This window comes from Saccopteryx leptura, chromosome 10, assembly GCF_036850995.1.
Source record: "Saccopteryx leptura isolate mSacLep1 chromosome 10, mSacLep1_pri_phased_curated, whole genome shotgun sequence".
Taxonomy (NCBI): Eukaryota; Metazoa; Chordata; class Mammalia; order Chiroptera; family Emballonuridae; genus Saccopteryx; species Saccopteryx leptura.
The window spans coordinates 17,036,158-17,051,670 of NC_089512.1; positions in this window are offsets into that span (position 1 = coordinate 17,036,158).

Here is a 15,513-nt window from a genome sequence, read left to right on the forward strand (position 1 = left end):
TGTGTCTCAAAGTAAATATTAGTTATTTCTATTTCTAAATTTATTCTTATTTCCTAATTTATTTAATTCCACTCATACCTTGTGAAATTTCCAAGATTTGGATAAGAGGGAGAGAAGAAGAAAAAAAAACATTCAAACCAGCTTAACTTCTTGCCTTAGTTCCAATCTGTTTGGAATAACACATACAGGTTTTGTCTTATGCAGAGGTGGAACCAGAATTTTTCTATTGGATAACATAGGCTGAGTTTTTAAAAATAAAAAAAATGTTAGTGGACAAAAAACATATACTGGCAAATAGCACCACCACCCAACCCCCAGCAAAGAAAAGAAGGAAGGAAGGAAGGAAGGAAGGAAGGAAAGAAGGAAGGGAGGGAGGGAGGGAGGGAGGGAGGGAGGGAGGGAGGGAGGGAGGGAGGGAGGTTGGGAGGGAGGGAGGGAGGGAGGGAAGGAGAAAGAAAAAAAGAAGTGTAATAATTTTCTAATCAACCTTAAAGTTTCTACTATCATGAATATAAAACCAGACAGGGCTGTCTTCATCAATATATAATTCTTATGTTATCTTCTAGAAAATTATTTGCTATTCTCAGCTGTTCTTTGTGTTTGAATCCAAAGCCAACTGGTTCATTTATTCATCACAGAGTTCATTTATTTGTTTTCAAAAAGCTAATTACTGATACTCCTTTATAAACATGCTTTTCTATTCTCTTCCCTTTCTTTCACCTGCTCTAGTCAACTGTGACAAAACCCTTCCTCCTCTGGTTATGTAGCATAATATTCTGCCTATTCCCTGAACAAATCAGGTCCAGAATTAACCTCTTGTTACCACCTCCACTGCCACCACTTTGCCCCAGCCCCACTGTCTCCTTTCCCCTGGAGTTTGCAACAGCTCCATCTAAAAGATTGTACCGCTTCCATGTTGCTTCTTTATGTACAGTATGTCCTCAATTCACAGTCAGAATGATCCTCCATCATTTTCTATGCTCATTCATTTTCATATTTTTGTCTTTTCCTTAGCACGTATCACTACATGGTCTATTATGTACCTTATTATTGTCATTCACTTCCTTCCCTTTGGGAACATAAACTCCAATTTGTGTTCCTTTTTGTTACTGTTGTACCTTCCAGAAGCTAGAAAAAGACCAGACACAAAGGATATCTTCCAGGAATAAGCATTGAAAGAATGAATTGTTTCAGATAAGGAATGAAAAATAAATAAATAAATGGTCTAATTTCCTGGGCCTGGAAACATTAAAGGGACAATTTTCCTTGTATATGAAGCCAATATTCAATGAGGAGATGTGAGTAAAGAGCTTTCATATAAATTACTTTAGGGGAAAAGTGTAGAGAAGAGGAAATGAACTCATTTCAATAGTTAACTTTTAAATCCTAGTCAGTGAATATCATGAGTAGGCATGGATTCACAAGGGACTTTGTTGGAAAACATATTGGCATGTAGAGTGATATGTTATAGTTGTTTGCTTCTAATGCAACTCACCCTCATCGGTTAAATATTAATAATATTTGATTGATAGATATGAAGAAACAGCATTGTCTCCTCTTTGACTCCAGATGTGGGATTTCTGATTCATACAATCAGAACAATCTCAGATTCCTTATCAGTAAAATGAGAATCACATCGCCAGAGTTATCACCTCACTGAGTAGTATAAATATGAATTTACATGTTCTTTATGTAGATGGATGCCATATCTGAGAATAAGATGGCAAGAATACGTTTTTCAGTCCAGATTTCCCCCTGCTATCTAAAGAGAACATTCCTATGAACATGCCATGAAACTAAAAAGCAATTGCCATTAATTCAGAAGAAAAAAAATTTGAGCATTCCCAGACCTAAAATCCAATGCACGATGTCTTTATTGCGCTCACCAATATTGAAACACCTAATGACGTCATGTTTTATCCTAAAGATAACACCCGTACAAGCTCTCTGAGGGTTTTCTGATATCTTAGGACACAGCTTGCAGATACATAAAATAAATGAGATAAAGCATAAATAATCACACAGTTCAAAGCTGTGGTGGCTTGATGTTGATTGAGATGCTGGGTATGTTCCCGAGGACAAAGCTTGGTGGGGCCCCTCTCGCTGCTCAAGATGCACACTGCCTTTATATATCCGTTCAGTGCAAAGCTAACGCTGAATGCAATTTTTGCCATTTTTCATGAGAGCAAAATTTCTGTTTAGATTTCTTTCCATTAGTAAAAACAAGTACTAATACTGGTCTTTCATACAAGCGAAGTCGCTTACAAACTTTGGAAAAATGGGATACCTTTATTAGAATAGTGATTAAAAGCACAGACTACAAAGCCAGTTTTCTGAGGTTCTTCACTCACCCTGAATAGACATCGGTAAGTTACTGAACTTTTGCACCGGTCTTCTCCTCTCCTTTGCAGGTAACTGTAATAGCGCCCTCATAGGGCCACTGTGAGTATTACACAGGTTAACGTACAAATAGTTGAGAGCAAACAATGCATAATAAGCATTCTACAGCTTTAGCTGTTAACTTTATGTGAGAAACGTTCCGGTTTTAAACACTGGTTTCTGTCTACAATAAAGAGATTAGAAACAAAAGAGTAAAAGCTCCTATCTCTGAACAACTTAAAACCCACAATACAAGACCATCCTCATATTTTGGGGCATGGGGGGAATTATTCCTAAGTATATAGTCATCTCTCGGCATCAGTGGGGTTGATTGCAGAACCTTGAGATACCAAAATCCATGGATGCTCAAGTCCCTTTTATAAAATGGCATAGAATTTGCCTATAACCTACACACATCTCCCCAGGCCCTTTAAAGCTTGTCTAGATTGCTGATAATACCTAATACAATGTAAATGCTATGTAAATAGTTGTTAATGCTGAGGAAATCATTTTGTATTGTTTAGGAAATAATAACATGGAAAAAAAAACAAAGTCTGTACATGCTCAGTACAGACCTAACTAACTGTGCAGTACACAGCAGCAACAGTGTAACATTTTTTTCTGAGTATGTTTGAGCTGCGCTTGGTTGAATCTGTGAAAGTGGAACCGGTGGATACGGAGAGCCAACTGTAATTTGAAAGTGGAGTTTGTCATCAAGCCAATCGAGGAGAGAGTGGAATAGGAAACAATGGATCAGGAAGATGCTGGGCAATGAATTTAGTGGGGAAGTAAATAAATAAATACAGTACTCTCCAATAACTGTCTGGGATGGAAATTATCATATTTCCCCATGTATAAAACACTCCCATGCATAAGATGCACCTTAATTTGAGGGCCCAAAATTTGAAAAATATAATCTACTGTAATATACCAGTAACAAGTGCGAAACAGTAAGCACAAAGATAAGCCCGCAAAAGCAGGAGATGCAAGTAAAAAAATCTACAACCATTGTATAAGACACACCCAGTGTTTAGACCCCAAATTTTTCAGAAGAGAGTGCATTTTATACATGGGGAAATACGGTACTAACTCTGACCAAAAATAGATTTACATTGTTATTTTAAACACATAACTGATATCACTGGTAAAATGTGATGGATAAGAATGAAGCTTTTGGATGTTTATTTTTATTCTTTCTGTAAAATCACATGGCATCATAGAAATCTCTGCACCATCTCATCATATACGCTATTTTATGGGACATACACACAGAGCTAGCAAGGGCCAAAGAATTTAGCCTCTCTTTTTCTTACTGAACGGTAATTTGTAAATTGTCAAATGGGTAAAGTATGATCCTGAAAAAATATCACATTTTCAAAAGCACTAGTACTAGGGAAGTCAGATTAAACGTGCTTCTTCACATACTTCAAAGGAAGTGGCTTGATTTTTCCTTTTAATCTTGAGTTGTAGGCAATTGGGCAGTTACGGGAAAGCACTCGGTTTGGAAGCCTGGTGAGTATTTTAACTCAAGTTGGGAAATGCTCTCTCACTGCGAATTCCACAATTTTTATAGATCTGGTAAAAACCACAGCAGGAGACATGGGTTTGAAGGCATTAAAAACACAGCAATGTAGCTGAAATCATGGTAATGTTTTAAAAACTCAGGTCAGAATATCCACAAAAAAAATTTTTTTAGGCCCTGGCCGGTTGGCTCAGCGGTAGAGCGTCGGCCTGGCATGCGGGGGACCCGGGTTCGATTCCCGGCCAGGGCACACAGGAGACGCGCCCATTTGCTTCTCCACCCCCCACTCCTTCCTCTCTGTCTCTCTCTTCCCCTCCCGCAGCCAAGGCTCCTTTGGAGCAAAGATGGCCCAGGTGCTGGGGATGGCTCCTTGGCCTCTGCCCCAGGCGCTAGAGTGGCTCTGGTCACGGCAGAGTGACGCCCCGGAGGGGCAGAGCATCGCTCCCTGGTGGGCAGAGCATCGCCCCTGGTGGGCGTGCCGGGTGGATCCCGGTCGGGCGCATGCGGGAGTCTGTCTGACTGTCTCTCCCCGTTTCCAGCTTCAGAAAAATACAAAAAAAAAAAAAAAAAAAATTTAAATACTAGGAAAGACTATAACATTCTTACAAGGAGAGTCATTGTAAAATAGGGAGTCAATCATTAACTTTTGAAAGATTAGTGAAGAGATTATAACTCTAAAAGGGACGGTGAATCTGTTTTTCAGAATACAAACTGATTTTACCATTCTTCTGCTTAAACTTCTTCAGTGGCCGCCACTGCCTACTGAATAGGCGCTCTCTTCTTATACTGGACCCCAGGCTCCTCTGTTCGATTATTCCAGGGCCTTTCTGTCCAGAAGTCCCTGACATTCTACACAGACCACAATGGAGTACTTGTTCTCAGCGTATTGTGCCATGTCTTTTTAATGCGACTCCAAAATGCTGACTTCCTCTGCTTGAAAGATTATTAGTGTTCATCTTGACCAGCAAGCGTTGTTACCCTACATGCTTCTACCTGATTCAATCCTTACACATCTTCAAATATTAAGTCCTGCCATTTCTCTCTCTAGGAAGTCTTCCTTAACCTCCACTTTCCAACCTCTGTAGATTCTGTGGAATCTGACAGGACCCTGCACTGACTTCCAACCGGGCACATCAAATGAATGGTGAGTGTTCATTCATCTGTCATTGTTGGAAGCACCTCTCCTTCAGAAAAAGTACTGTTTCTAATTGTGGGTGTATTTTCAGTTTATAAATACTTGATGCATAGTAAGCACCAAAAATTGTTTGATTCACACTTGAGAAAAAAAAATACTTCTTGAATCATAAAACAAAAGTTTGTATATGAAACCCATATTGTTTTTTGAAGCATGTCACCTTGCTAAGGCAAAGAGATGTTTTACTGTGATTATGGTCCCCCCCCCCCTTCAATGATTTTCATAATCAAGCATTTGGGTATAATTTGGTGAAAGTACCAGTGAGTCTACTGGATTTACTTAATTGTAATATAATAGTTTATCCTACGGAAAGCACCTTACTTTTCGCTGATGTGATAACGACAATCTATTACGAGTCCATTAGAGTATTCCTTATGGAATAGACACAGGAAACAAATGGTATAATTTGCAGGCTAATGTTTGGTTATGAAACAAAAGATCTATTCTTCCTTCCCAAAGATTCTATGCTCTTTGGTATCTGTCATGAAAAATGGGACCATAGGGGAAGGACAAATATTATAGTAAAAGCTTAAAAGTACAGTCACAAGCAAAACCAAATACACACATAAGCTCAACTGGGAGCCATTCGGATCAGCCTTCACTGATTCCCTCTACTTCTTGGTGGCATGCCCTTTTCTAGGTTAAATTTCTAGAGTTTCCCATGACCTCATACCTGACACACAAAGAAACAGCATAGGCAACTCATTTTTCATTGAAGGCTGAACATTTAGCTGTAGGAAAAACGATATTTACTGTTTGAACAAATCCAACCCTCTTAAAATTAACCCACAAGTCAAAAAACAAACAAAAAAAGTGTTTTTCACTAAAACCAAACTTAGTTGGTATTTTGAATTCTGCAATGCATGAAGATGGCCCTAGTGAAGATCTCTGACATACAGCAATCTTTAAAAAAACAAAAACAAAACTCATTAACTGAATCGGAAGAGCATAGTGTGTGGGTCTGGCACAGGAAGAAGAATCCAGAGGAAGGTCCAGTTCTTCACTTACTAAAAATGCATTCAGATACAAACACTTGCCTTCACGTCCACATTATCCAACAAACAACACATAGACTTTGTTTTCCTTATACAGTTTCAGCTAATAAAAATATCATCTATCTATCTCAATTCTATTTTATTTTCCTCACAGGCAAACTAAACTTTCCTTGCTCTGTGGAAGTTTCCCTGACAATCCCATATCTCACTCATCTCTCCTTTCCTCAAAATATTTTAGTATTTAGAGATTGTGTCATGTAACCTGACATCTAAATACATCTGTTATATTACAATTTAAAGCTCCTTGAGGGCAGGACACAAATCTCAGTTAACTTACAGGCTCTTTTATTTTGTATCAAACATGAACCACACAGTAGCTCTTAATAATATATGTACATGATGATTGTTTTGTAGTATTGGGAATTCAGTTAATTGGTAGTAATATAAATGCATGTGTTACTAATTTGTGTAGCTGGGGATATTTTAATTTACTTTAAAAAGTGAGTTGAAACAGATTATATAATTAAGTGCATATGAAACAGCATCAGCAAGCACTTGGAAAAATTTAGTTATTGAAGTTGACATTGAATGCAGACTGACTCTGGCTATCTGACAGAGAAAGAATATTAATTTTGATTTAAGAAATGTCAAGCCCATGTTGAGAAGCAAAATTTTCATCATGCTAAGTTCTGTAAAAATATGATATTTGGGTAATTTATATATTTTCCAATAATATGTAAAATATTTTCAATTAGACTTTTTAAAATATGCATATATATTCTCCAAAAGGGTATTCTTTATTTTAAACTATTTTTAATATCAAAAGTAATTCATGTCAATGGGATATTTCTTAAATCAAAATGGTGACAGAATGCCTGCCATTTAATCTTCAGGAAGTCAAGAGAATGTGGTTAATATCTGTCAGTTTCTAATACCCTACCACAGCACAAGGGTTGAGCTTAAGAACTGACAGAGAGAGATAATACATCTGCCTTACATTTGATTTCCTTTCAATTATCTTGAATGAGCCTTTGAAAAGACAAAATTGCAGTCACTCTATGGATTAACTCTCCAATAAATGCTTGAATGTTTTGTTCTATTGATTAAACAGGAATCATAAAATGACACATAACAATTGTTTAGGAGAAGTTCTTTGAGAAAACTTCAGGGTATGATTTGTATGTTTGCCCACAAAAATAGAAACAATGCATTCTAAATATACATTTTAATATAAAGAAGAGTAGTAAATGGACAAAAATATATTAAGGTAAGCTCTAGCATGTTCATATAAAAAAATTCCAATGAGTTCTTGGGTGGACAAACATTAAGAAATCTACCCACATGAGAAAGATGTCTAGGTACCGGATACAGCTTCTCACCCCAAGCTGCAGCCAACTGGCTGTAGACCACGGGGCTAGTCACCATGTGCTGTTGGCCTCTGCCAACTTCCCACTGTAATAACCTTATGGCTTTTGCTAAAATTTCCTCTGGTGACCTCAGCATCCATTTGCAATAATACCCATGCTATTATCTTTAATAAAGCCGTTGTAAAGATGAATGAGTTCATGTCTTTGAGGAGCTTTCAATTACCTATAAAAGTACTGGAAAAAAAATCCATTACTGTAACTTTTGAAAAAAAATAGCAAAAATAATTCATTCCAACAGATGTAAAAAAAGTCTTTCTGTACAATTAAAGATACCCACACATATACATATATATGTGTGTACATTATTATAATAGAATCAAATATTTTCTTTATATATTTTTCAAAGTATTTACCATAGCATTTGTAATCATTAATATGTAGAAAAATATTTGCTAAATTAAAAAAATGATGATTTCGCATGCTTACCATAGACAAATAACTTAAAAGTGTATTTTAAAAGAAAAAACTTTAAAACCATTAAACATTGGTTTGAATGCCCAAGATAATCAACTAAGAAACAGAAGAAAATATATAAATATATATGATATATTCAAGTCTTATGTATTTTCAATGAAATAAAATGATAAATTTTTAAAATTTTAAATAAAATTAAACTAAATTTTAAAAATCTAAGTTAAATAAAATAGTAACAAAAAATATTTTAAAATAAAGTAATCTAGGAATGATAACTACTTATAAATTTAGAAACATCAACACATTTTCAACAAATGACAGAAGAATACAAAAATTCATATTATTTGCACTGATAACAAAGATATAATATCTGAGACCTAACACTATCCAAATGAGAAATATGAAGAAATTTAAATTATTCATATTTTTAAATTTAAAATGATAAATAAATACTAAATTGTTATATTCTATATTAAGCTCAATAAATTAGACCTGCATTGTGGCAGAATCTGACAGGTTAAAGATGTCAATTGGACAGAATAATAATAACCAAAACAAACTCAGATAGCTTTACCATTTTTAATAAATTGAAGGTAACATTTAAATTCATTGCTGATCCTGACCAGGTGGTGGCGCAGTGGATAGAGCATTGAACTGAGACACGGAAGATCCAGGTTCAAGACCCTGAGGTCTCCAGCTTGAGCACAGGCTCATTTAGTTTGAGCAAGGCTCACCAGCTTAAGCCCAAGGTCACTGGCTCGAGCAAGGGGTCACTAGATCTACTGTAGACCCTCCCCCTCCCCGGTCAAGGCACATATGAGAAAACAATCAATAAACAGCTAAGGTGCCACAACAAAGAATTGATTCTTCTCATCTCTCTTTCTTTCTGCCTGTCTGTCCCTATCTGTCACTCTCTCTGTATCTCTCTCTGTCACAAAAAAAATAAAATAAAAATAATTAAAATAAATTTATTGCTGAAAGTTTGCTGTGTTTATTAAATAAGAATGAGAAATCTGGTTTGCTATTTTTGAAAAAAAAAAGTTAAAATTTAGACCATTCTTCAGATCAAAATAAACTCTCCATTTGTTTTCTATATAAATGGGAAAAATTTAAGCCAGCTAATGTCCCAGTTATAACTCTCTCTCTGTAACATAGATATCATATTTCCCTTTTTTGATGTTAACTTATAATTACCAAAAAAGAATTCTACTATACTAAATGATAAACTGGATGTACTTTGGTAAAAATCTAGACCACAGAGCCAGTAAATTTAGGGGAACACATACACATCCTCGAAGTAATATGGAGAATCAGAGCTTGTGTGGAGAGTGTAAACAGTCTATTTTAATCATGGTAAATGCAAGTATAAAATAAGCCAAAAGTGCACCTGGATTATGACACTACAGTGAGAAATGCTGTAATGGAGAATAACTAACTAATACATTGAAATAGAGCAAAACACAAGCTCACTCTTCCCCAGAGGGACCTCTGGAGAGGAATCTCTGGGAAGTTAGGGTAGCACATAGTGGGGAGACCACTAGGAGAATGAACTTGGTTTGGACATCAACAATACATGGAGCTCAGCTTGTGGACAATCAAACCTTCTTTGGCTCTGCAGAGCTGTTTTGCCCTGCCCTGCATTTGGTCATAATCGATGAGAACCACCATCGATCTTGTGGGTGATACTCCGACTGGGATGTGGAGGGCTATGGCCCCTGCATGAAAGTCCTAGACAGATGAGTCACCCTCAGAGCACACGGTCTGCAAGAGCCTTGGGACTGGAAAGAGAAGAATTTGACAGCTGTCAAAGGATATTTTTAGCTACGTTATGAATTACAGCGGTTTTTTTTATTAGACAACTGGATATAGATTGATTTTTAAAAAGGTTAGAGAAATGATTGATAGTGAGCTTTAGAAAAAATATTCTAGCTTCACTGTGGAGAAAGAACTAGAGCAGGGGTCGGGAACCTTTTTGGCTGAGAGAGCCATGAACGCCACATATTTTAAAATGTAATTCCGTGAGAGCCATACAACGACCCGTGTACATTACACATTATCCAATAAAAATTTGGTGTTGTCCCGGAGGACAGCTGTGATTGGCTCCAGCCACCCGCAACCATGAACATGAGCGGTAGGAAATGAATGGATTGTAATACATGAGAATGTTTTATATTTTTAACGTTATTATTTTTTTTTATTAAAGATTTGTCTGTGAGCCAGATGCAGCCATCAAAAGAGCCACATCTGGCTCGCGAGCCATAGGTTCCCGATTCCTGAACTAGAGGGAACGAGACCATGGGAGAAAGGAGAGCAATGAAGAGATTACCACAATAGTTGAAGGCAGGGTTAACATTCCTTGTGTGAATGGAAGTGGAAAAGGCCAGGAGACATGTAGATCTAGATATAGACCATGATACACATAGCATTAGATGTAGAGAGAAAGATAGATGTAGGTATGAACATAGGTACATAAACACAGGAATCTGACTACCTTTAGCCTCCATCTTAGTCCCTCAACTGCATTTGACATGGATGACTGTACCGTCTCTCCATGAAACATCGTCTTTGTTTGGCTTCTCTTTATAGCCTCTGATTTCCTGAGCCATTCACTTCCAGTTTCTAGCTGGTCCCTCCTCCTCAGCTTGATCTCTAAAACCGGAAGTGCCTCGAGGCTCAGTCCTTGGTTCTTTTCTTTTTTCTATCTATGCTTGATCCTCAGAAGATCACACAAAGCCCCTTAGAGTTAAACAGCATCTGTAGCAGTGCTTTTTAAACTCTTCTATTATTACTTCTTTAACTGTGATGAAATGGTTTTTCTTGTATATCCCAAGTGCATCACAAACTGATACATTTGTACCACAGGCCCCATGCATGACTCCTATGTGATCTTGATAGTACCAATAACACAATTTCTAAGCAGTTAGTCTCAATATTGACCCTTGTCAGGTTGCTATTCAGTAAGAGTTTGCACAATAATGGTGGCCAAGACATGCATTTTGAATGACACTGATCTATACAATAATAATTCCTTTACCTATTTCTTCACTCCTAGTCTTGCTCTTAGCTCCAGATCCAGATTGTCTATTCAACTTCTCCAGTTGGATGTCTAATTTATATTTTCAATATAACATACATAACACAGAGCTTCTGATGTTCTTCTTCAAACTTACTCCTCCCCAAATGTCCCCAGCGTAGTAAGAGCATTCATATTTACCAATTTTTCTAGCCAGAATGTTTAGAATCATATTTTATCCCCCTCCCTCTCAAGTTTCATCAGAAATCTAAGTGTTGACCATACCTTCAACAGATGCCCTGACTCTGACCTCCCATCACCACCTAGCCACTCTGAACACAGTCCAAGCCACATGCTGCTCACAAGAACGGGGGGAATGAATTCCTAATCTGGCTTTGCTAATTCTTTATCTTCCTCAACTCTCTTTTTCTCAAAGAACCCAGAAATATATTTAAAACAAATTCTATGATTTCCCTGACTTGTTCCAAACTCTTATAGCTTCTATCACACATGAAACCAAATATAGAATCTGTATTTATCATGGCCCATAATGCCTAATTTAATCTGACCCTTCACTATGTCTCTGATGCTATTTTCTCACATTTAGTTTCATAGCTTATTGTTGTTCCTAAAACATTCCTACAATATTCCTTGAGGGGCATTACACTTATTATTTACTTTATCTAGAATGTTCTTATTTTCTTATAGGGTTTATTCTTTCAACAAATTCAAATCTCTCCCATTCCAATTGAAATTCACAACCACAAGAACCCCAGAGAAAGCTACCTAAACCTTTCCACTGCAGTATGTGAAAGCTGCCGGGGTGGGACTTAGTTAGGGGGTGGGGTGGGGGTGGGGGGCACGAATGTCTCTAACACCACAGAGCTTTCCAAATCCTGGTTAAGTGCAAGACTTCAGTCCAAGTGTGGAAAGAAAGCTTTGAGCCATTTTTAGCAGAGGGGAGATTTGATCTGACTTGCGTAATTAAAAGTTTATCCTGGATGCTCTCTAAAGAGTGGGCAGAAGAGGGGGCAGGCACGGAAGCGGGGAGCAGGGAGGCGGCAGCGGCACAGACAGGGAAGGAGGTGCTGGCCGCTCTCGTGGGCACCGGCAGTGGTGATGTGAGAGGGAACACGTCTGAGCTGGAGGTGGGATTCATCGGACTTGCTGACTGGATGCCGAGTTTGAGGAAATGAGTGAAGTCAGGGAGGGTCCCAGGCTTTTGCCAAGCATTTGAGTGGGTGATGATATTTCTCCTTCTCTCAGTCCAGATGCGTGTGTTTTTTTCAGTTCTATTTCCCTTTAAATGCTCCTAACGGAGACAGGCAGACCTGGAAATTATTAGCTCTGTGCCCTTGAAAAAGTTGCATAATCTTCCTGAGTTTCCGATTGATCTCTTTTTGTAAAATTCAAATATCAAAATATTACCTACAGGGATTATGAAACTTAAAGGGAGGTGTGTGTGTGTGTGTGTGTGTGTGTGTGTGTGTGTGAGAGAGACACACACACATTGTATGAAAAACATGTATTACTTTACCTGATTAAGTATAGGGGCTCACCTTATAAATTGCTGTTATTTTGTAAATGGCTGCTGTTATATTCTGTCTCACTTGGGTGGCGACTCACGCTTTCTATTCTCCAGCAATTGTTAGTAGCCTTTGTTCTCTTATTTTCGATCAAATACACAAAAGTGTTTCCTTGCCCTGAAGTATCTTCCCGAATCCCAGCAGAACTCACAGAAGTTCTGGGTTTGCTAATCCTTCCAATGCCACACGCCCTAGAATTATTTTCTGAGCAAAATTGAAAAATAGCAGCTCACTCAGCAGGGGCAAGGAACATCAGCTGGTATGGTTCAATTCCCGGTAAAGGTCAATAAACCTTTTGTCAGGTGGATAGAATGAAAGAACCCAAAACAAAACAAAAGCAGTCTGTTGAGAATGCTGGGGAATTAGGAAAATATTTCAGTAAAGAAAGAGAAAAAGGAGATAAAAATACATTTACCTCAGATGATCCAAGTCGGCAAGTGAATAAACAACTTTTTTAATTAGAGTTAAGCCTGTATAAAATGTTCAGCTAACACAGACGCATATGAAATTAAAAAGCCTCTATGCCTAGCCCACCCTTGGAGGTAATTAAATTTTAGAATCTCGTTTTCATACTTCTAGTGATTTTCTACATATGTTTGTTCACTTGATTTCTTAATGTTATTAAATTGTAAGAACTCCTTGCTTCCTCCCTGCTACAAAATGAAGGAGTTTGATCACATCCCCTGGTCTTATTTTTCTCCCCTCAAATTCCTCCCAGGATTCATTATAATTTTATTTTCATGTATCTGTTCGTCAGCTTATTTACTTTTAAATTCATGAGACTTTTAGACAGTGTCATTTATCGCCTCGTTACAAAAGGTAAGTAATTTAGCTCCTCTAGACTCTCATTTTCCCTCTTCCTACTAAGGTCTAAAGTTCCAGGGGTCCCCAAACTTTTTACACAGGGGGCCAGTTCACTGTCCCTCAGACCATTGGAAGGCTGCCACATACAGTGCTCCTCTCACTGACCACCAATGAAAGAGGTGCCCCTTCTGGAAGTGTGGCGGGGCCGGATAAATGGCTTCAGGGGGCCACATGCGGCCCGCAGGCCGTAGTTTGGGGATGCCTGGCTCTAAACTCTTGTAGTTATACCAGGGTAGCCATAATTTGGAAATTGACAATATTTATTTTCTACACTATGATTCTGCTTTAAGTTTCAGTATTTGTCTCTAACTTTAAAAAACTGCAATCCAATAGGTACTACTGATGTTGTTACTATTATGTAAGTGCCACCTGCCTCAGTCCACTCGGTTCATAGGAGAGAAGTAAGCAAACTCGTTCTCTAGGAGAATCTTCCCAAATGTAAAGGTCAGATATCTGTCTTCTCCTTTCTTGTCTCTATCGTTTATTCAAGCTCATGCCGAATTTTGGTCTCTTTCCTAGCTGAGCCGTGAGTCTCTTATAACAGCATTTTCCCACAGATTTGCTGATTCCATTTGTTCCTGTTTTTGTGTTTTTTTTTAACAGAGACAGAGAGACAGTCAGACAGGATAGACAGGGACAGACAGACAGGAACAGAGAGATGAGAAACATCAATCATTAGTTTTTCATTGCGCATTGCGACACCTTAGTTGTTCATTGATTGCTTTCTCATATGTGCCTTGACCATGGGTCTTCAATAGACTGAGTAACCCCTTCCTCAAGCCAGCGACCTTGGGTCTAAGTGGGTGAGCTTTTTTGCTCAAGCCAGATGAGCCCGCGCTCAAGCTGGCAACCTTGGGGTCTCGAACCTGGGTCCTCTGCATCCCAGTCCAACGCTCTATCCACTGCGTCACCACCTGGTCAGGCTCCACTTGTTCCTGTTGAGAGAAGAATTGCGTGTTCTTCACCATTTTACTAAGATGATGTGGTGGTTCCCTTAATCATATTATTTGCTGAAGGAACAAGGAGCTCAGAACTTGAGGCTTATGTTCACTCTTCTCATCATCTAGAGCCCACTATTCCTAGGATCTAATATCCTCCGAGTTTCCTTCCTGATTTTCGGTTTGTTTTTCATTGTCCATAGCCAAGGAGATACTTCTCCACCCAGAATGAGGTGAAGTGCTGGCCCTCGCCTCCCATTGGTGGTAAACAGTAGTTGTTGGTGTGGACAGAAAGGTTGCCAAGCAGAAGATGTAGTTACATAGTTAAGGGTATTTGGTTGGTTCTTTTGTACTCTGAGTCCCATTCTTACTCCCACGATAGTCTCAAAGTGATCACTGTCCTGTGTCTCAACCTTATACCAGAATGTTGTTAGTGTGGACAAGAAATGTGAACTTTCTCTTCCTCAGTCACAGAAGCTTTCACAGAGCTTCCTTAAGAATGCAATTGTAGCCCTGGCCGGTTGGCTCAGCGGTAGAGCGTCGGCCTGACGTGCAGGAGTCCCTGGTTCGACTCCGGCCAGGGCACACAGGAGAGGCGCCCATCTGCTTCTCCACCCCTCCCCTTCTCCTTCCTCCCTGTCTCTCTCTTCTCCTCCCGCAGCCAAGGCTCCATTGGAGCAAAGTTTGCCTGGGCACTGAGGATGGCTCTGTGGCCTCTGCCTCAGTCGCTGGAATGGCTCTGGATGCAACAGAGCGATGGCCCGGATGGGCAGAGCATCGCCCCCTGGTGGGCATGCGGGGTGGATCCCGGTCAGGTGCATGCGGGAGTCTGTCTGACTGCCTCCCCGTTTCCAGCTTCAGAAAAATGAAAAGAAAAACAAAACAAAACAAAAAGAATGCAATTGTAATACAAGTACTCTATATTGATTGAACATAATGTGCAGCTTCCTAACATCTTTCCCTCTAACCTTAGCAAACCTTATGAGGTGATTGGCCTTAATTTCAGTTTGCAGATGAAGAAACAAAAGCACAGAGATTTTCTCAACAGCCATACTCAGGACTTGAACCTAACATCTGAATCTACATCTGATATGCTTTCGACCTAATCACAGATATTTATACTTTTCTCGGTAATGGGCTTTGGAACTTGAAGATGTGAGAGGGAGGAATACACTGTAGT